Genomic DNA, 22,369 nt, shown 5'->3' with positions numbered 1-22,369 from the left:
TGGGGGGTTTCCCTTCTGCCTTCCCAAAGGACTTATTTGATGTCCTTGATTGTCATTCCTTGGAAGCCTTTCTCCTCCCCCTCTTAATTCCAGCTCTCTCCACCTCCCCTTCACCGTCCCCCTCCCATCTCCCTTTCTAGGTCCCCCGTCCGCTATAGGGATGGAGAGACACTAACAGTACTGGGATGGGCAACGTTGGCTGAACGGATCCACCTATTATTGGTGCTGCTTGATTGGCTCTTTGGGGCAGCGTACCCGCAAGCCAGCCAATCAAGCAGACGGGGCTGGGGGATGATGGGCTGCCTCCTCCTCACTGGAGGGATTCCTGGAGAAGCTGCAGTGTGGGGATGCTCTAGCCCGTGCACTGCCCCCAGTGTCTTTCCACCTTCTCCTTCTGCAGCAGCAGCAGTAGCAGAAGCAGAAGCAGCGACAACTTGCAACTGAATCCCTGGGTGAGCCCCCTGGGCGTTGTTGCGCTGAGGGGGGCTCAGACCCTAGTGGAGTGTGAGTGTGTGTGTGTAGGGCGGGGGCGGCCAGCTGGGACCGCTGGTGGCCCTAGAAGACCTCCCACACACCCACACCCACACACCCCTTTTGTGTTGCAGGCTCTCCTCCAAAGAGCTGGAGGCAGCGAGAGAAAGCGTGTGTATTTCCTACTAGTCACCGAGGGGAGAACCCTGAAGGACAGAGATCCAGTACCACCTCCTCCAATTTCTCTTCTCAGGTAAGGCGAGAATGTTGATGGTGTGGCTGCCACTGCTTGTTATTTAGCTTAGATATCCCTGCAATGTTTTCTTCTCTGTACACTTGGGTTTGGGTAGTAGAAGATGAAGACACGGTGAGAAAGATCTGAGTGGCCTATTGTGAGGATGATAATAAGAACACATGTGCTGTTAAGGGAAAAGCACTTTGCACAGCGCCAGTCATTTAGAGCCTGGAGTTGATGTTGGGCACCCCTCCCCATCTTCTCTGTTGCTTTCTCTCTCCTCCGGCCCCCTCCCTTCCCAATCCCTCCTTCTCTCTTTCTTCCTCTTTCGCTATGCCGGTACAGGGTTTCTTTCTCAACCAGGAGAGGATTGCCTTCTGTTAAATGAAAAATGCGGAGTAAAGGAAAGAAAAAAGATTTCATTCTCTCCAGGAAAAATACAATGAAAAGTATAATCTGTATTAAATGGAGAGTACTAGCTTTGGTAAAACGCTTGCAAGGGGAAATCCACAAATCTTCAGGCTCCCAGTCAGATAAGAAAAGCAACCCTTTGACATCCTTCCCCCCTCCCCCAAGTAGATCTGTCTCTCACTTGACTTGTTCAGATGGAATCGAAGCGTGTGGGTGGGGTGTACAGAAGGCTTTTGATTGCTTAATTGCTGTTGATTTTAAGTGTCAACCATCTGACTTAACCCTGCTCCAGCTGCTCTGTATAGCTAACAGTCTGACACTACATGATAGTAGTAGTTCCTCAACAACTTTCAAGTAAAAACAGGAAAGAGTACTTTCCTGGGGGGTTATTGTTGTGACCTTTCCATGTGAGGGATAGGGATTCCCACATATAAAGTTTTATTACAGTTGTTACCCTGAAATCGTTATCATCAAGAGAATCAATCTTCAACTGTGCAAGACTCATCTTTCTTTTGGTCAAGATGGAGATACCATACTTTCCGAAATTACAGACCTTTTGGAACTATCCAATAAAAAAGAAGAAGCTTTTTGCATAGTTGTTCAGTCTACAAGTGATAGTTGATTTTTCTTAATTCCCTTCAATAGAATTGTCTATTCTCCCCTCTTTTGTCTAGATAGCCTCTTCATTTTCTTTTAATAACTCAACAGAATTCTTAAGATCTGGATTTATTGTGTTTACTCAATTTCAGCACTTCCTTGAGGAGGCACATGTAGATTGCAGCTGGCTTAAGGCTCTTGCTGTATTGGCACAAAGTTTAGGGAGTAATGTTTGAAAGTAGACAAAATGTAAATTCCTCACAAGGAAAATGCTTATTCTTATTTTTTTCTTTTTTGCTACAAGAATGATAAAGATATCAAAACAACATCACTCCTTTGCTGAGTCTGTAGTAGGGAAATTAAATATTCTTATTGGGAAAAGCCTCAATAGCTTTTCCATTGAAAATTACAAAATTAGAGTCTGTAATTCAATCATCACTGATACAAGCTGCCTTTAACCATTATTCATCAGACCCAGCTGAGTGATTTCTGTCAGATGGGAAATGGTAAAGAGAAGTCTCTAGGTAAATTTATCTGGAAAGCTTTCCAAGCAAAGTCCTAAATGAGCACAGAAAAGCAGGCAGATGTTCATTTCCAAATAAATCTTTTCCTTTGATTGTTTAGGGGGGTTTGCAGGAGAAGGAGAAACAGAAGCTGTCAACTTTCATCTTCTTTACCTAACTTCCATTTCTGAAATGACAATGGGAATTTCCTTTCTTTAGACATTTTTGACCTTATATTATTTAATAGTTACTAGTAAGTATCATCTCTTAATTGTTATTTTTCATTCAGAGATCAGTCACTTTGGAAACCCATGTGTGATGACTTTATAACTGCCAAGACTCTAGTGCTCAGTACTGTAATGTAATGATTGGGGGATTAACTGATTTAATTTGCAATCACTGTCTTTTCTGTTGTTTTCTAACATGTTTGGCGATTCTTCTCCATTGGATAGTTTCCCATCCTTTTCATGCAGAAATTACTTTTGTTTCAGGAGACCCTATTTCTTGTAATTTGACATTTTAAAATATTTGGTTTTTCTATGCTATCTTCCTATTCAGAGCTTCCTCTAATCTTTCAAAGTGCCACATTTTGGTTGCAAGGACAAAAGGACAATTCCTTAATTATCTCATGGATATAATTGAATTTTCAAGTTTGAGCTTAAATAAACTATTAGTCTATCTGAATAATCAAACCATCAGCTTTTTTACATGTGAGCAATATGAGAGTCTCTTTTTGTTGATCACTTTCATAGAAAAACATGGAACTTTGGCTCTGAATCCAGGTATATGCTTTTCCTTAGAAATAAATTGATTACAGTGATACTATCTAAAGAAAATGACTGTGAAAACTTGAGTTTTCACTCAATTCTCAAAAATTAGGCACAGAGAGCATTTATTTTAAAAGTTTAAATGGCTAGTTTAAATTTTGTGGATAGCTTGATTTGGGAAAGGACTTTTTAAAAGCAACTATAGGACAGATGATAATGACATACTGATAGTGACATATTGTGCTGTTGCCCTTGCAAAAAGCAACAAATGTTGGAATGCTTCCATTTCATTTAAATGTCATTTTCTTTCCTTCTTGAAAAGATGTTAAAGGGGAGTCTCAATTATGTTTGATATCAAGGATGTTAATAAGATTACATTCCTATGTAATAACATACATTTCAATGAAATAAAAGATTGTTAAATCATCAAAAAACTTGATTACAAATTTTCTAGATAAATTATATAGCTAGATACATGTATACATATCTATATTTATAATGTGTATATGATGAGTGATGATTCACAATGTAATCTCTTACCTTAGCTTGTAAATGGTGCATATAAGTTACCACATTTGACAAGACTATTGGTTTATCTCAGCAGAAAGTATGAAATACTACATTATGTTTATATTATAAAATTTGCACATGTTAGATTTCCTGTGAAAATTTGAGGAGCTAGAAATCAGCATTTTGTTTTTGGTTGTATTTGTAGGACTGCAAGTAAGATATAGAAACTATTGTTTATTAGAAGTATGGAAGATGGTGTGAATTTCCAACTAGCTAAATGATAACCATAAATATAAAATCAAATCTTAATAACCTCCCTTTCTCTCAATATATTCAATTTAGAGTAGAAATTCTTAAAGGAGATTTGTACAGTCTTCTAATCCTAAGGAGCTCACATAAAATTACAAATAATTAGGTGGTCCTGAAATACTTATTGTCCTTGTTTTTCCCTACTAAAGCAAATGTAAGAAACTGATAAAATATTTTAGTTTATTTTAGGATAAGTGTATACCCTATTGGTTAGTTTTCTAGCTGGAAAATGATGAAATTATTTATGAAGGCATTAAAAGGACAATATTATTTTAGAGAGGACTGAATATATTGTTTAATTTTATGGATGACTGGGATAAAAGTTGGACTTAATGTTTAGCATTAACATTAAAGCACAACCACTAGGATTAAAGCCAAATATTTATGCAGATGCACAGTGAAATGTTTTGCCTTCTAATTCATGTCTTCCAGTCTTTCCAAACAAAGTTTTTGTAGTTAAATTTCTTTACAGTTAACTACGACATGTATTTTTATGAATCTAGAGATTTTACTTTTAATAATCATTCTTCTATCAACAGCTTAACGAGCAATACACATGATTAAGGCTTCCTAATCAACTTTAAGTCTTTATGTGCTAAGGGAACAGGGTAGTAGAGAGAGGTAAATATACTGAATAACCAAATCATTGCTTTAATTGTTATTTTAACTTTGATTTTGTAACTTTTTGTTAAAATGATGCATTTGAATAAAAGGATGAAATATTATTAACTTTTAATATTTTCTAAAAATTAATGATATTCTGGGGTTGAGGACAATTTAATGGTTTTTTAAAAGGTGGATATCTTCTACTGTTAATCATTCTTTGTTTGAAAGGCTAAGAATTGCTAGAGGCACAATACTAATGTACTGTCTGTCCAAATCTTTCCCATTACTCTAGATTTATGAGGATTTGGGAAGATATAATTGTAAAAACCATTGGTGAAAAGGACTTTCAGTCCAACCAGATGCATATATATACATTCATTTATTAAGTTGGAAGCATATTTTTACATGTAAAACTTAGGTTCAAAAGTAGTAGCCACTGGAAAAGGCTGTTTTTCAGCTTTTCTAATGCTTTTGGCGGCTGGTGAAATCAATATTTATATAAAGGGAAAGTTGTTCTTGATTTTTGAAATGATTTAATGACTTTAATGTCATCTGGTACAGTTTAATTCCTCAAGGGAGAGTTAGTATTTTTCTTGGTGGGTTTAGAAAAAAATAAAAAGATCAGAACTTACACCTATTTGAGGACTCCCTCTAAAATGTATCTGTTTATTAACAGAGGATTTATCTTCCTTACTAAAGGGAGGCTGACATTTTTTCTTTAGGTTTCCTGTTTGACATTCCAAGATATTTCCCTGAAGCTATACTTTATACATTACCCAAAAGACAAATTAAGGTACTAGGTGTATATCATGGTCACCACATGGGCACTTATTGTACAAAATCTGAGTTATATGGATTTTGAAACTTAAATTCTTTATACTCATGGGGAAGAATGCTTGGTTTTCATTCTGCTATGAAAGATGCCTTGGTGCCTACTGGAAATAATCGAGGAGGCTGTTTAAATCCATCTCTGATTAAAACTTCGGTTTATTGAAAAAAATAATTTCTTTTTAATGGACTTTAAGAAATATTGCTCTGCTATAAAAATGGTAAACTTTGATCAGTAAAACAGGATAAAGAAGTAATTTCCTTATATATATGTGGGTGTGCATGAGTGAATAAGCACACAAATATATGAAAGGAAATAATAATCTATATTAAAAACATGTATATACCACATATTAAAATATATGATAAGCATATTTATATGAACATTTACATACATAGTTTTATCAGAGGACTTTAAAGCATTTTCCAGAAAGCCTTTGAGAACTCCAACCCTGTATCTAGTGTTTTTTTTTTTTTTTTAGGTTAAATAAACTTTATTACTACTTAATTTCAGATGGATCAACGAGATCATTTTAATTGTTTTGCATATTATATAATTTAAATCTCTGTTTATTTGATATGTACCTGCAAATATGCCTAGTGGTACAAAGAACTGGAGATTGAATAATTTTCTAGCAATACTAGTATGTGAAATGAAGGAAACACTTGTACAATTCATTTTGCTGTTAATGGTCACTGTCAAGATAAAGAGAATTGATTATTTGCATTCCCATCATCTAACCATATCCCTCATCTTTATACCTTGAAAAAATAATTTTTCCCCATGGAAAAAGCTTTGTTTGTTTAAAGAAGCAGATGTGGCAAATTGGAAAAAAGAATTTTGAGAACTAAATAGACTTTTTCTGTGCTAATATTTAGAAATGATGGTTAGAGAATTTGAGAAAAGACAACAAATAGCCTCTCAATAGTACTCCTTTGGTAGGGGGTGGATTTGGGGGCTGGAACACTGAGTCATTTGAATAAATATATGCCCTCTGGTGCCAAATGAAGATAGCCATACATACAGTAAGTAGAAAATATTTAAAAAAAAAAAAAAAGCTTTAAAATGACGCATTTTTTTCTTGTTCTTCATTATTCAGTTAGACATCTTTAGCTATCCTTAGACATCCTTAGATGATTATTTCAAAACTGCTTAAAACCTGTTTTAAACAAAATGTACTCTAAACAAGTGGAACTATTTGTATACCTTATTACATTCTTGGTGACCCCAAATGATAATACTCATTTTTCTTTTCTAAATGGCTTAGTTGATTAATCAAGGAAAAAGCTCATGAGAGCAAGTCATTTACAAGAGTTTTAAGAGATTGATTTTAGTGTGAAATATTATTTAAGTATTAGACAGCACATATGAGAATATTTCTCTTCCCCTTCCTGACCACATCTGTCTTTCTGAATCCAAATGGGAACATGGAAGGAACCTGCTCATGATCTAGGTCATTACCTAACTTGCAAAGACTTACTAATTATATTTCTAGGTCCATTTCTATTTTTATATTTTAATGTCCTTATTATATGGAGAATATAGCCAATGAATATAGGCACATTTTTAGTGCTTATATAGTAAGCCCTTAATAAATATTTGCTGGTAATAAATATTCCAAGAGAAAACTTTACTTTTTGAGTCAGAGATCCTTGGTTTGAATCTTAATTCTTCTATTTCATATTTCTGAGTCTTAGTTTCCTCATCTGTAAGATGACATAGTTGGACCAGGTGATCTCCAAGTTTTTTTCCCATTTGAAATCTAGTATATTATGATCCTAAGAATTGGTTTGAACTTTATAGGTTTCTATTGATTCTTATGAAAGAAGAAATGGGGAAAAACACTGAAATTATCTATAGTTATGTATATCTTGTATTACTTGGTTTTTCAATACTTGGAAAAATATGTCTAGGGTAGGATATAAGAAAAATGAATCTTGGGTCAATGCCTGGCGTGTTTTCTTGTTCCTTGAAATATATATATATATATTTCATTTTATGATACATTAATAAGAGACAGAACAAGCCAATCATTTATCATACTTTTTATTAAGCATCTCTTTTATGCTAATTTCTTTACCAAGCCTCAAGAATACAAAGTCAAAAGTGAAAGACCCTGCCTTTTAAGAGGTTATGTACCATTTGCCAAGAATACAAAGAAAAGTATGTACAAAACGAATTCAGTACATTTTTTTTAGAGAAGAAACACTAACACTTAAGATATTAAGATAGGAGGTGACAAAGAGTGTGCTTTGAAATAACTTAGGGATTCTAAGAGTTAAAGATAAGGAAGAGGGTCATTGTAGGTTTAAGGAACAGTCTCATTATAATACAAAGGCATGATGGTGTGACTATTCCAAAAGAATTTAGTTTAGAAATGGCGTTTATTGACAAGATTTGTAAAATGTTATTAAAAGAGGAGCAGAAGTTTCTTCAGAAAATAAAACTTAGATATTTACCATTTTTTATTTTACTTTCCTCTACTTCTCATGAGATATTTTATTGCATGTTATAATAAAACTCTTTAAATGTTATGAAAAACAATAATTATTTTGCTCATTATGACAATTTAATTATTTTATTATTTTTCATGTTATATTAACATTATTGAAAAGTTATTAATGTCATATATGCTTATATTACCAACTTTTCCTAGAAAGAAAAATAATTTAGAAATTTTTATGAAAAAAAAGGAAAAAAAATCAAGCCAAGCTTAAAGGAAGGAGAATAGAGAAGTAAATAATTAATGGAAACAATGAAAATGTAGATGCACTTCTTCTGATGAGTCCATTTTTTTCATAAAATCTAAGTTAAGTTTTTATTTACTTACTCCATGCCCCAATTCAAAAATCTCCTTAGTCACTGCATTGTCGGTGTTCTATATACCTTTCAATCATGAATGTCTTCCTTTATCTAGAAAATATTGAGTCTTTGTTCTTATGAGTGTTTATTCTTGATGAAAGACAGTGAACTTCATTTTTTGATTAATGACTTCAATGCCTCTTTTTGGAAGGGTAAGAAGCTTACCATTCATTATAAAACCATCCTTTGTTTTAGTAAAATTATTAGGAAAAAAAACCATCAACATGACTTCCTACAAATAAGACAATGTAAAGAGAAAAGACAAAGTAGCAGAACAATAGAATGAGCTTCTAACAAAATCTTTGGAAGATAATGCTCCCATGTCTGGCTCAACCCTAATCTTTTCAATAGATTTGAGAGATGATGAAATGAAATTGAGACATTAGAATCCATTGTCTAAATAGTGAAACCTATTTCTGAAATGAAAAAGAGTACAATTCAATGATAACCCATATTCATAATCTATATCAAAACTGATATAACTAAGACAAAGAGTTTGTTTTCCATACATGCTGTATAATAAAATCCTCAATGATTGATGGGTTGCTAACATGAAATAATTGAAAAGCTATTGATGATTTCATTACCTCAGTGTTTCATGAGTTATTAGTGTTAGATAATTGATAACTATTGTGATCTTATTATTTTAATTCACTGAGTGCTAGATTTAGAATTTTAATCACAAGCCAAGGAGATCACTGGCATTTAACTAAGAAAACCGGCATGTTGACTAAAGAGACAATATATCTTTAGATTAATCAAAATTGATTGCTTCTATGAATACTACTTTTCTTTTATGTATAAACATGGGATATGAAATAATTGCATAAAATTCAGGAACTTACAATACATTGTAATACCATAAATACATTTTGATTTTAGGAAGATTGTTCAAAGATTTATTTTCCTCCCAAAAAACTTTCAGACTTAAATTCTAATGACTATATTATCTTAAAAAAGGTGGAGAAGCAATGAAGGAGAAATTAGATTCTGCATATGACTCTCACCAACAAAGAGGTTGCTTACAGAGATGATATTCAAATGAAATTTAGAATTTGTGATACATATGAAAGTATCAAATGTTACTTTATTAGTAACCTAGATTTGTGGAAGGAAGATTGCAAAGGAAGATTAGATTAGGTAAAATACCACAAAATTCTACCATGTTTCATCAGCTCTTTAAGGTAAGGAAGCTGTGAGAAATGTAATTCTTCTAAAAATATAAGAAGAATGATGAATTCTTCAGAGAATAATGTGGTTGTGTAGGGAACTCTGCAAACAATTTAAATTTTTATGGTACATGTAAAGAAATGGAAACAAGTTCATGCTGTGGAGGATAAATACAAAAGTGAAGTAGAATAGTTCTTTTGCTGAATAATGATCAGTTGTAGAACTCAGAATTGGTTGAATCCCACAAGGATTACCAAGTACAACAAAAAAGTCCTTTAAAAAAAAAAACTATATTAAGGAAAATGGAAATATAAGAAAAATGTTGTAGGACCTCAGAGTAAACAGAATATGTCACTTTAAACTTGGATTCCTGAAAAAATTATAGAATGTATAATTAAATATATAGTTGTTGAACAACTGGCAAAGGAGGCAGCTATCACAGAGAATCAACATGTCTTCTTCAGGATCAAATCACACCAGATCAATCTTTATTTCACTTTTCATACTACTATTACAGTGGTATATTAAGTAAATAATATGATTTACCTGGATTTTAGCAAAACCACTTGATCAGATCATTTTAAAGAAAGAAATAGAGATAGAAAACACTATATTCCAATTAAATGGATTTGAATAGTTGGATTCAGAGAGAGTAATCATTACTGAATTTATTTCAGTTTAGTAGGAGGTCTTCATGTTGTGCCCCAGAGATCTGTGTTTAATCTTATTTGGTTAAAATATTTTTATTAATGACTTCAGTAAAGGAATATATGGCATACTTATCAGATTTTAGAAGAGAAAAAAACCTGGGAAAGATAGCCAGCAGAGGAATTATTAAGTCATGTTGATGGGCATGATCTTTGGACTAAATTAAGTGAAAGTCAGTTTCAATGCATGCTAAGTCAATACTTGCTTTAAAAAAAATCACCATAAGTATAATGTAGTATTCATAATTAGGCATTAGTTCTTCTGAATTTCTTCTGAATCCCAATTCTTCTGGGATTTTTAATGAACTTCAAGTTCAGTGTAATTTAAGATTGATAGGATGTTTTAGATTCAGTATATGGTTCAATTAAAAGAAATATAGCATCCTGGAATAGAGATGTAATAATCCTGCTTTATATTGCCCTTATACAATATCTAGTATATTGTATTCAGTTTAAAGTATCATTTTATTTTATGATGTGCTTGGAAAAGGCAACCAAGATGATAAAGGTTCTTGAGATCCTATCATATCAAGATCAATTGAAGTGCTTATGAATGGTTAGCCTGAAAAAAAGAAAATTAAAAGTTTTTTTGAATACTGTACAAATTAATTGGAATGAAGTAAACTAATTAAATTAATATTTAATACAACCTGCACAAAATTTTATATCTTCAGGATTTTTCAATATGTAATATTGTCACTTTTATTGTAGTGACTTGTTTTACACAAATTCAATGAATTTTTTTTACTAGACTTCAATAAATTATCTTTAATAATTTATCCTGATACCTGATTATTTTATTTGCTTTTAATAAATAATCTATTCTCTTTTTTTTTTTTTTTTTTTTGGTTTGAATCATCTCATTGTTTTTTTTTTTTTTATTTATTTATTTTTTTATTTAATAGCCTTTAATTTACAGGATATATATACATGGGTAACTTTACAGTATTAACAATTGCCAAACCTCTTGTTCCAATTTTCACCTCTTACCCCCCCACCCTCCCTAAATGGCAGGATGACCAGTAGATGTTAAATATATTAAAATATAACTTAGATACACAATAAGTATACATGACCACAACATTATTTTGCTGTACAAAAAGAATCAGACTCTGAATTATTGTACAATTAGCTTGTGAAGGAAATCAAAGATGCAGGTGTGCATAAATATAGGGACTGGAATTCAATGTAATGGTTTTAGCCATCTCCCAGAGTTCTTTTCTGGGTATAGCTAGTTCAGTTCATTACTGCTCCATTAGAAATGATTTGGTTGATCTCGTTGCTGAGGATGGCCTGATCCATCAGGACTGGTCATCATCTAGTATTGTTGTTAAGTATATAATGATCTCCTGGTCCTGCTCATTTCACTTAGCATCAGTTCGTGTAAGTCTCTCCAGGCCTTTCTGAAATCATCCTGTTGGTCATTTCTTACAGAACAGTAATATTCCATAATTTTCATATACCACAATTTATTCAGCCATTCTCCAACTGATGGACATCCATTCAGTTTCCAGTTTCTAGCCACTACAAAAGGGCTGCCACAAACATTCGTGCACATACAGGTCCCTTTCCCTTCTTTATAATCTCTTTGGGATATAATCCCAGTAGTAACACTGCTGGATCAAAGGGTATGCACAGTTTGATAACTTTTTGAGCATAGTTCCAAACTACTCTCAAAATGGTTGGATTCGTTCACAACTCCACCAACAATGAATCAATGTCCCAGTTTTCCCACATCCCTCCAACAATCATCATTATTTTTTCCTGTCATCTTAGCCAATCTGACAGGTGTGTAGTGGTATCTTAGAGTTGTCTTAATTTGCATTTCTCTTAATCTATTCTCTTAAGGCTAGTCTTGATTATGACTCAAAGATTTTTTATAATTTTTATAATATATTCCCATATTTTGGATACACCTCTTAATCTTTCCTGACATATTATATGGTACAAAATCATGTTTCAGCATTACATTTTTGGGGGGTTAATATTTATAATTCTGAGCAAATTATACTTCTCAGTGTATCAACATATTTATCTTGAATTCATCTTTCACTCAATTGGAATAAAACTTGTAACTTTAAAAGAATTAAAATACCCCCACCAAGGAATTTTAAAAAACTTTTTGATAAAGTTTTTCAGATATTATACTCTCATCTGACTTTTTCTGATAATGATTTTGGCATAGCCATAAAAGTGAGCAATATCTGTAAAACTACCTTTTATCAATCTTCAGTAGTCCATTAGTTCTTTGTATTATTTTTCCTAGGACAAAGATTGCTTTTGTTCATAAAGCACTTTGGTAGCTTCTTTTTTTTTTTTTTTTTTTTTAATGAATCTTCTTGTTGATCTTTCAAAATCAAGAAACCTATAATAAACTGTAAAAGAAGCAAAGCTTCTTCCACTACAGCCAGAATAGTATAAGAATATTTATTTGTTCTAAGGATTAATTAGGGAGTTTAGCAGAAAGATTATGCCAATCTTGGGGGAAGAGGGTTGACTGTACTGTATTTGGTGAGACTGATCTTTTAATTGTAGGTTGGGATAACCCTTGAACTATTTGATACCCTCATATCAATTATTGTTACAATTTCTCTAGTGGTCAGCAAACCACTGTTTATAGTGAAAATATTTATCTATCTATCTATCTATCTATCTAAATATAGATAGATAAACACTTTATAAACATTAGGTGATGTTATGTATGCAAATTAAATATAAGAGATATTTGATGGCATTTTATTTTCTTAGTACTTATGGCAATTTACTATTAAATTCAATTCATCAAATATCAGTCTGCATTTCAGCCATCTTTTACAATAAAAGAATAAAAAGGAAACTGTCCAGTAAAATTGATTAACACAAACACTTAATTTAATCATGAATGCAATAGTCTATACCTACAGCATATTTTCTCATCTTTTCTTTTCTGAAGTTTAACATAATACTAAATAATATCATAATATTCCAGCATTGTTGCACTTTTTATTTTCTGCTTATATTTTTTGCAGTCATTTTGTATAATATTTTCCTAATATCTCATATATAAAATCATATAAATCTCCCCATGCTTCTCTGAATTTTTCCTTTTCTTTGTTGATATTGTGGTTGATCAAATGAGATATCTGTAAAGCACTATCTATAAAGCACTTCATTCAGTTCATTCACACATTTAAACAATGATCCTTGCCCTTTCCTTCTCTTCCATGTACCAATATTTGATTAGCTATCTTTAATAAATGAATATCTGCAATGTATTAAGGCTTTGCTACCCAAAAAGGGGTTTCAAAACTCTCATTTTTAAATAAAGAAATTTAGGTAGGTTTTAAATAAGGAGTTTAGGTGACTTCTCTAAAATCATATAAATAGCACAGAGTAGAACACTAGGATTTGAATTCAAATTCTTAGTTATTTGCAGAACTTTTCATCTCATTCTTTTTCCATGTACTCTACCAACTGCTTTCTCTAGACCACTAGATCTCCTGAGACCATGCTCTGGGTTATTTAGTGCACTTAGGATTGGAACCATAGCCAAGTCCACACATTCTTCTCTGTATCCAGCAGATCCCAGACAGAGCTTTAAATCCCATCGACTATCCACTTCCCAATATCTCCTAAGTATCCCCCATTTGCCCTACTGCTGTGTGAATGTTTTGCTCTAGGAATAGCAATCTTATCAGTATTAATATTTCTTCTTAAAACAAAACAAAACAAACAAACAAACAAACAAAAAAAAAAAAAACAGTTCAATTGATTCCCCAGTGACTCTACTCACCATTCTTACTATTTTCTAAACAAAATCCTGGTTACCCATATATGTTGGATAAGTACTTTTGGTGACAGAGACTTTGGCTTTTGTATTTTTATCTCCAGGATTTACAATTCTTTCACTTCAGTACTTAAGAAAGTTCTTGTACTAAGCACTTAAATAAGTGCTTAATAAATGCTTTTCATTCATTTATACATATACTAAGCTGCCTAATCAGAATTTATTGTTCTAGCAAAAACATTTTTCAAGATTTATGACAATCTTTATGATATGCATAACTTTATTCTCTTAGATGGATAATTAGTCATGAATGGTCAGCAGTTTATGAAAGTAATTAGTGTTATACTTATGCAAACTTCTTATTTCTGGGGTTAGCTAGAGATAAAGAGGAAGAGGATGCTGAAATTGAGAAGGGGCTCTGCAAATCCTAATTCTATGACACAGGAGGATTTTTGTAACTTTGCCATCTTGTATCTGTGGTTCCAAGAAGTTGGCAATTTGGAGATTTCTCTTAGCTTTGCAACTAAGAGAATTGTGGATGATCTTAGTAATGGGAATTTCTAACAATGACAAATTTTGACTACTTTATTATTTGGTCCAGATCTGAATGGAGCTTGCTTTGATGGAAAGACCACAGAATCATAAAATTAGAAAGGATTTTAATGGTCAACTAATTAATCCATTCCTGAACTGGAATCCTCTCTTCAACTGCATTAATAGGGATTTATGACCCTTATCAGTTTGCTCTGGATTATTATGTCAGTTCTAGGTACCTTAGTTTAAGAAAGACATTGACAAGTTGAAGAGTATCCAGAGGGAGGCAACTAAGATCATGAAGGACCTTAAATTCACATCATATGATTTAGTAGAAGGAACTCAAAGAACTTTAGCCTCAAGTTGAAGAAGACTCAGGGGGAATGTTGATTGCTGTGTTCAATCAAATATTTGAAAAACTGTCATGTGAAGGAGGCAATGAACTTGTTCTGATTGGTCCTAAAGGTACCAGGAGACAGGAGCTATAAAGAGGCAAGTTTAAATATGGTATCAGGCAAAATTTCCTAATGATTGTAGCTGTACCAAAATAGATGATGTGTATCAAGACGTAGTGAGTTGCCTTGACCTCTTGTGATGCCTTTATGCAGAAACTGGATAACCATTTATTAGATATGTTAGAGGGGGTGAAAAACAGAGGAGAAGTTGAGACAACTAGAGTTAAATGACTTGCCCAGGGTCACACAGCTAGTAAATGTCTGAGACTAAATTTGAACTCATGAAAAATAACTCTGCTTAGTTCAAAGTCAAAATATGGACTAGACTAAATAACTACCAAAGTCTCTTTAAGCTCTAAATTTTTGTGATTTTAGAACTTTTGGATCTAAAGACTGTTCAGCTTTTCATTATATTCTTTGGCAACAAATTTTGTGGCTACGTATTTCCTGTCGGATGGACAGCTAGGTGGCAGTGGCATCAGGAAGATTCACCTTCCTGAGTTCAAATCTAGCCTTCAGATACTTACTAGCTGTGTGACCTGGACAAGTCACTTAACCCCTATTTCTCTCAATTTCCCCACATTTCCCCCTAAAATGAGCTGAAGAACAAAATAGCAAATCATCCAATGTTTTTGCCAAAAAATAAATAAAATTATGTTACAAAGAGTCATACATGACTGAAAAATAACCGGACAACAATAATAACATTTTTCTATAGGAAAAAAAAAAATTCCTCCACTATTTAACATTTAAACTCCTTCATAATCTGACACTGGCTCCTTTTCATCCTGATTTCACATTACTCTCAAGGTGGTCCTGTCAAATCAGGCTGATGACTGTTCCTGAAACTCAATGTTCATTTCTTCCCTCCATAAATTTTCATAAGCTATCCCCCATGCCTGTAAAATATTCCTTCTTTAGCCCAACCTTTCAGAATCCTTATCTTTATTTAAGGCTCAATTTAGGTGTGACATTTTCTAAAAATATGTTCTTGAAGTTCTTTGCTACCCAGTTGGCAGTGTTCTGTTCCTCCTCACTTTATCTATATATATATATGGCATATCCCTTGCAGGGAAAGATAAGCAAATTAAGCAAAAGGACTGATTTTTTTTTTTTTTTTGGTCTTTAAATTTACATCACCTTCCAGAATGTCATGTACATGGTATGTAAAAAATCATTCAATACATATCTTTCTCTCTTCTTAAATAGTAGTCCACATAGTTGTACTTCAAGAGTAACATACAAGATGTACCAAAAATCCATAGTGCAGATTTGAGATTTCATTTTCCACTAATAATGAAGCTATTAAATTTGATTAATAGCTACTGTAAGTAATTAGACCTCAAAAATGCATTGACTTATGTACCACCCTATAGGTAGGTAGATCTATAAGCATCATGGACTCAATTAGAATCAACTTAAAGTTAATTTGATAGTACTATATGTTTCTCTTTTGTTCTTGATTTGTTTGTCTTATCTGGCTCTGTGAGCCTATTTTGGAGTTTTCTTAGCAAAGATCCTGAAGTGGTTTGCTATTTCCTTCTAGAGGGCACTTTGCAGATGAGAAATTGAGGAAACAGGGCTAACTTGTCTACCATCACATAATTAGTAAACGTCTGAGGCTGAATTTGAACTCATGAAAATAAGTCTTCTTGATCCAATGTAGTCCAATGCTGTATTCATTGTGCCAACTACTTTGTTCCTTGTTTATCACCAAAATGAATTTGAATTGGCAAAGATTTATGCAAAATGTCCAACACAATTTTTGGATGACTCATTCCCAAGAGAAATATTATCCATATATTTTATTTTCTAATTTTTAAAATTGATGTCAATTGCTCATATACATTTTTTGTCATTTCAGTGTTATGCTATAAACATACAACATTAGCATTTTATTATATTTTATCTTCTCTTTTTTTAAAGGAGGATAAGGCTAGATCTGTGATTTTAATATCAATATAGATCATTACCTTCTCTGTAACTTAACCTATCAGAGTTCCCTGGGGAGCACTGAGTAGTTAAAATTACTCTAGTCACTGAGAGACTAGCTTGAACTTAGATTTTTCAAGCTCCAATCTTGACCCCTTGACTACTATAAAACAGTGTTTCATAGTCCTCAGAAATGTCCTTATGTCTCTCCTATATACATAGTTCTCCCCTTTAACTTTTTTTTGCCCTTAAGAATGGAATATCCTTACTTTAAAAAAAAAAGTTTTGTGTATTTAAGGGAAAACATTAAAGGCATTTTTAAAATCCCAGTTGAGTTTTTTTATATAAATTTAATTTCCTCTTGTGGTATACATTTGATTCCATCCTACTATTTTCAATTTAGACTTTGGAAGAATAAATAAATCACCAAAACAAATCATTTTGTGTCAGTCATCATTTGGATGACACAGAATTCAATGTATTAATTGGATATTATTTTTTTCCTATGTCTAGTTTCACATGTTGGTTTCAAGAACTCCATCACTCACATTCTTCTGAGTATATCTAAGTCACTTCATAGGAAGATGTTTTGAACTTAGAAAGGCAAATTAACTTTCAAAACACTACCAAACCACTTAATGTGCTGCAGCATTAATGAAGTAGTGATTAATGAGTCAGCATGGAAGTGGCCTATTTTCTAGTGTGGAGATGTAAAATATGTACATGAAACTCTCATTGAATGACATGTTTAGGCAACTGGATTTTCTAGTTGATCAATTATTAGGGTGAACAGAAAAGAGACTACTATGTGTGCTTCAGCTTGCCAGTTTTAAAAAAGTTGAATGTAGTCAAAAACAAAGCTTTTCTTTGATGGCATGAAAGAAACTGTGGGTTTTTGAAACCTTTTTATCCCCTCTTTTTCTAATGGTATTTTATTTCCCTCACCAATTATATGTAAAAAATAATTTCCAACATTCATTTAAAAAATTTTAAGTTTCAAATTTTTCCCTCCCTCCCTCTTTTCCCTTCTTTTCCCCTTTTCCTGAGCCTGTAAGCAATTTGATAAAGGTTTTACATGTGCAATAATTTAAAACATTTCCATTTTAGTCATATTGTAAAAGAAAATTCAACCCCTCAAAAATAATAAAGTGGAAAAATAATATACTTCATTCTGCATTCAAACTTCATCAATTCCCCCCCACCTTTTCTGGAAGTGGTTACCATTTGTCATCATGAGTCCTTTGGGATTCTTGGATCATTATATTATTGAGAATAACTATCATTAATAGTTGTTCATTGACAGTATTGATGTTACTGTGTACAGTGTTCTCCTAGTTCTGCTCATTTCACTCTGCATCTGTTCATGTAGGTTAAAGACTTTCTTAAGGAAGCATAAGAAGTTCTAACAAGTTGTACTTAGTTAGAAAGACTTCAGTAGTGGTCTCAGAATGTGTCTGCTGCCCAAAGACCAGAAGATCAAGCTGGAAGAAATCTAATAAAAAAATTTATTTCCAATAAAGTTGGAAGCCCTAACCCCATCATTTTACAGACAAGAACTGAGACAGAACAATGGCTTTATGATCTGCTAAGAAAAGCCATGATTTTTGCTTTGAAGATATAGCTTTTGAGAACTCTAGATTCCCTCTGTGCTATGATGAAACATTACAGTAAGAATTTAGTAAGATAAAATAGCTCTAAAGTTTATTGAATATATCTTCATTTTTAATTCAAAAAGTATTGTACAACATTACAGTGGCTTAATCTTGACCAGCAAGTGTCCTTATATTAAAAAGATATGGGAAGTGATAGAATAAAACCATCCCTACAGCCAAGTTTATTTGATTGCAGAAATTCTTAATTTATTCTCAGAATATTATTTGCCAGGTAATACTAAATTTCAGCTAGAGGTTAATGAAAATAAAGATGTAATTTTTTTCCCCAAATCCACATCTATTCATGAGCCATGTAGGGGGTCAGTAGGATCCAGGAAAAGAACTTAAGCTAGAGTGAATGTGTATTGACAGATGTTTTAGTAAGAGATAATGGGTTGTACAGATGAAAAAGAAATGAGCCATCAAGACTCTCATGGTAAAAAATTGCAGAGTAGAGGGGAAAGAACAATGGATTTGTAACAGAAGAACTGGTTTAAATCATGGACTTACTATTCAATCCCATGATCTTTGGGCAAATTACTTAATATTGCTCAGCTTCAGTTTTTGAAAAAAGAAAGATAGATGGAGTAATGAAGAATAAGAATAAACAATAAAACAAGTTTCTGTACTCTGGGAGCAAAGCAGAATTGAATTAGTTAAGGAGAAATGTGCAAAGTTAGTACATCAGGAGATGTGCAAAGTTAGAGAATCCACCCCAAATATTCATATATACTATTTGTGTCTGACCTCGACAGAGCATTCCAATCTCATATTGATCTGATTAGTCACAGTTGGACATACAGTAACTTAACACAGTGATGTCATTTTGGTACTCTTCAAGAACGAAGGATAACAACCAACCATTGTAGACTTCAGTCAAGAGTATCTGTAGTGTGTTACAACTTCAACCAATGAGAAATAATAACAGCTAGCATTTTTGTAGTGCATTAAAGTTTACAAAGTACTTTCCAAATATAACCTAATTTGTACCTTACAAAACTGCAGGAAGGAAGGTGCTGTTCTTTCTCCTTGTCCCTGTCCCTCCCTGTCTCCCTTCCCTCTCCCTCTCTTCTCCCTTCCTCATTTCTCCCCCTTCCTTCCCTCTCTCCCTCCTTCCCTCCTCTTCTTTCTCCCTCTCTCCCTCCCTCCCCACATCTCTCTCCCTAAATTTTTTTTGGCAAAAAAAGAAACTGAGGTGGGCTGTGGAAATCAAGAAACTTCCTCAGGACTACATAGCTAATCAAATATCTGAAATAAAATTTGAAGTTAGGTCTTACAGACTTTAAGTACACTGTTCTATCCACCATGCCACTTCGCTACCAGGACAAGATTGGGTCGCTAGCATTACTTTATTTCTTGAAAAGAAACAACAGGAGTGATTTCTTTTGTCATTTTGGGAACTTCCTTCCTATTAAAGATGAATTATCAAGATATTTTACAGTGGCACCTTCAGCACTGATTTCCTTTAAAATATATTTACTGAAATCTGGCTTCTCACCATTGTAAGGTTATAGGTGGAGAATACTGAATTCTGATTTAGTGGAGAATAAATTTAGAGATACAGATATGACAAACTTTATGAAGCATCTACCATATGTCAGACAGGGTGCTAAGTACCGGAGATGCAAATAATAAGAAGATACACCTTTTCCTCAAGGAGCTTATAAACCAAGGAGTGTTACAAAGGAAGCTTAAAAAAGAAGGGGAGAGAGTGACAGATGATATCTACAATGAAAGCATTGATGAAGATGATGGAGTTGAAACCAAGGAGAGCAGTTGTTGGGATATTGTTGGCAAACCACTTAGTTTGACTACCATCATCAATTGAAAAGAAGGCATTATAAAATGTCATCAAGTATGTTCCATTTTGTGTCATTTTGTTGTCCTGCTGTTTTCATATCCAAATGTTCTTAAGAGTATTTTTTCCTGGATTTCACAGATTTCAACACAAACCTATTTTCTTCTAAGTTGCTTTTTCCTGTTGGTGAAATGGTATTACTCGATGTATTCTGTCATCTTTTGTTTCCCACATAAGCTTGTGCTCTAAACCATTGCTTCTAGGTTTAGGCAACAATTCTACATTTGGCAAGATTCAGAGTTCACTGGATGGGGTAGTTCCTAGACATTGTTAGCTTCCTTGCTTTAATATCTGCTTTACAATGGTAAAACTTGCCTAAGAAGTACAAATAATCAATATCTTTATTGTTGTTCACTTCCATTTTTTTTCCAGAGTTTGATGATTCATTCAAACCATTCAGGAGGGAACTATTGTCATCATACAGTGTCTTTTCAACCTTTTCTTTTCTTCTCATTTGATATTTACTTTGACTTTTGCTCTAACCAATTGTTCTGCCTACATACAAATATCAGATTCAAAGATGAATACTTTTTGTGATCTGTCATTTCCTATTTAAGAAATAGTCACTCACTTCCTGTTCTTTTTATTTTATTTGAGTGTTTCTTACATTTAGGGCTTTTTTGATTTAGCTTTTCAAGTAATTATTCATGATATAAAAGTGTTGTGAAGTTTTTTTTTTGTTATTGTTGCTAACTAAACTAATAATAGATATAGAGAAGTCATAAGCATCTTTTCCTTCAGTTACTTTAAATTTGTGAGCAGTATACCAAGCTAAGAGAATTGAATAACTAAAATAACTACTTTTAAAAATTGAATTTATATAAAGTTGTGTTGAAGTAAAATTTACAATTTAGTTCACACTCTAACAATCATGGATGCTGTATGCTAATTACAAAAAAGCTTATATTAAAAACATTAGTATTAGTAACTAGTATTAATAATTAATCATAAGAGGAGCCACCCCAAATATTCATAGAGATTATTTGTGTCCAACATGTTGTAGAGCATTACAAACTTTTATTGGTCTGACCAACCACGGTTGGACCAGAACTTAACTCTGATAGTGATATAATTTTGATCCTTTTTCAAAACAAAGGGCAGCAACCAAGTATTAATACTAATATAGTATAATACTAAAGTTATATTATTATAAAACACTAATTTCATGATACTAATAACCATTAGTTTTATGAAATTCATATTTAAAGTTTTATTTAATACCAAAATTAACATTGCTAAAGATATTTCATGGGAGTAGGTAGGATTTTGGAAGGGTAATGCAGTAAAGAAAATTTGTAGTCTTCTTCCCACAAGAAATTTAATTAGTGTAGTGAGGAAGAGAAATGTTCATCTCTCAGAAATTGTTAATCCCTTTCCAAGACCCCATGTCTGTTGAGAAATTAGTATGTAGGAAAGGGCTGCCCACCATTGGTTACATTGATCACTCTTGCTGGAGAAATGAGGTTTCCACTGTTATTTCAACTACAGATCTTAGGATCTTCAGAAAGGTTTCAAAGCACCCTTTTGCTCTGCTCTCTTCCTCCTAGATAAAAGAACAAAGTATTGTCTACTTGAAATTTTGACAAAAACTTACTTTCACTGTCCTTTTTCTTTCTAGAGGACAAAATCTTTGTCATTTAACACTTTCTCTCCCTAATCCCAATCACTGAATACCTGGACCTTGACTGTAGATTTATGTCAAGTTAAAGATGTGGTTCACTAACAGCAGGAAGCTAGCTGATTTCATGTTTTCCTGCAAGAGAAACTATACCCAATAAAGAGAAGTGGACAGGAAGATATTATTTTATATCTCAGTGTACACAGAATGGAGGAACTATGGTACTAAATATTTGGGAAAGTAGAAAGATACCAGACTAGGAACAAATAAAAGATGAGGTATAACTACTTACATGAACTCACCTTGTTTTTTCGGTACAGCCCTTCTGAAGAGGTAGGTATTGGATGTATTGGCCCAATTTCAGAGGTGAAGAAATTGAGGTTCAAAGAGAGATTGAAGAGATGTTTTGCTATTTCCACACATTTTCATAGTTTGGTAGGTTGGATACAAATCTGCCTCTATGGACTTTAAGTCCCACATATTTTGAATGAAGGAGTAAATGAATGAAAAATAATTTATCAAGCATTTTGTACATGTCAAGCATTTTGCTGAGTGTCAGGGAAACAAATACAAATAA

The 22,369-nt window shown here is 33.0% G+C and overlaps 1 protein-coding gene across 4 annotated transcripts in view; it reads left to right on the top strand.

Moving 5' to 3' along the window:
• The first annotated feature begins 286 nt into the window (after positions 1-286).
• SYT1 (synaptotagmin 1) overlaps positions 287-22,369 on the top strand; it is a 702,364-nt gene continuing 680,281 nt past the window's right edge. For 2 of the 4 annotated variants that reach the window (XM_031939616.1, XM_031939614.1), the window contains exon 1: positions 290-724. The gene's annotated coding sequence lies outside the window, so the exon portion shown is untranslated. Of the gene's footprint in view, positions 725-22,369 lie in introns of all 4 variants that reach the window. The other 2 variants (XM_031939615.1, XM_031939617.1) reach the window with 2 other exon arrangements.

This window comes from Sarcophilus harrisii, chromosome 5, assembly GCF_902635505.1.
Source record: "Sarcophilus harrisii chromosome 5, mSarHar1.11, whole genome shotgun sequence".
Classification (NCBI taxonomy): domain Eukaryota; kingdom Metazoa; phylum Chordata; class Mammalia; order Dasyuromorphia; family Dasyuridae; genus Sarcophilus; species Sarcophilus harrisii.
The sequence above is the reverse complement of the archived record's forward strand: the minus strand, read 5'-3'. Positions and strand labels throughout refer to the sequence as shown.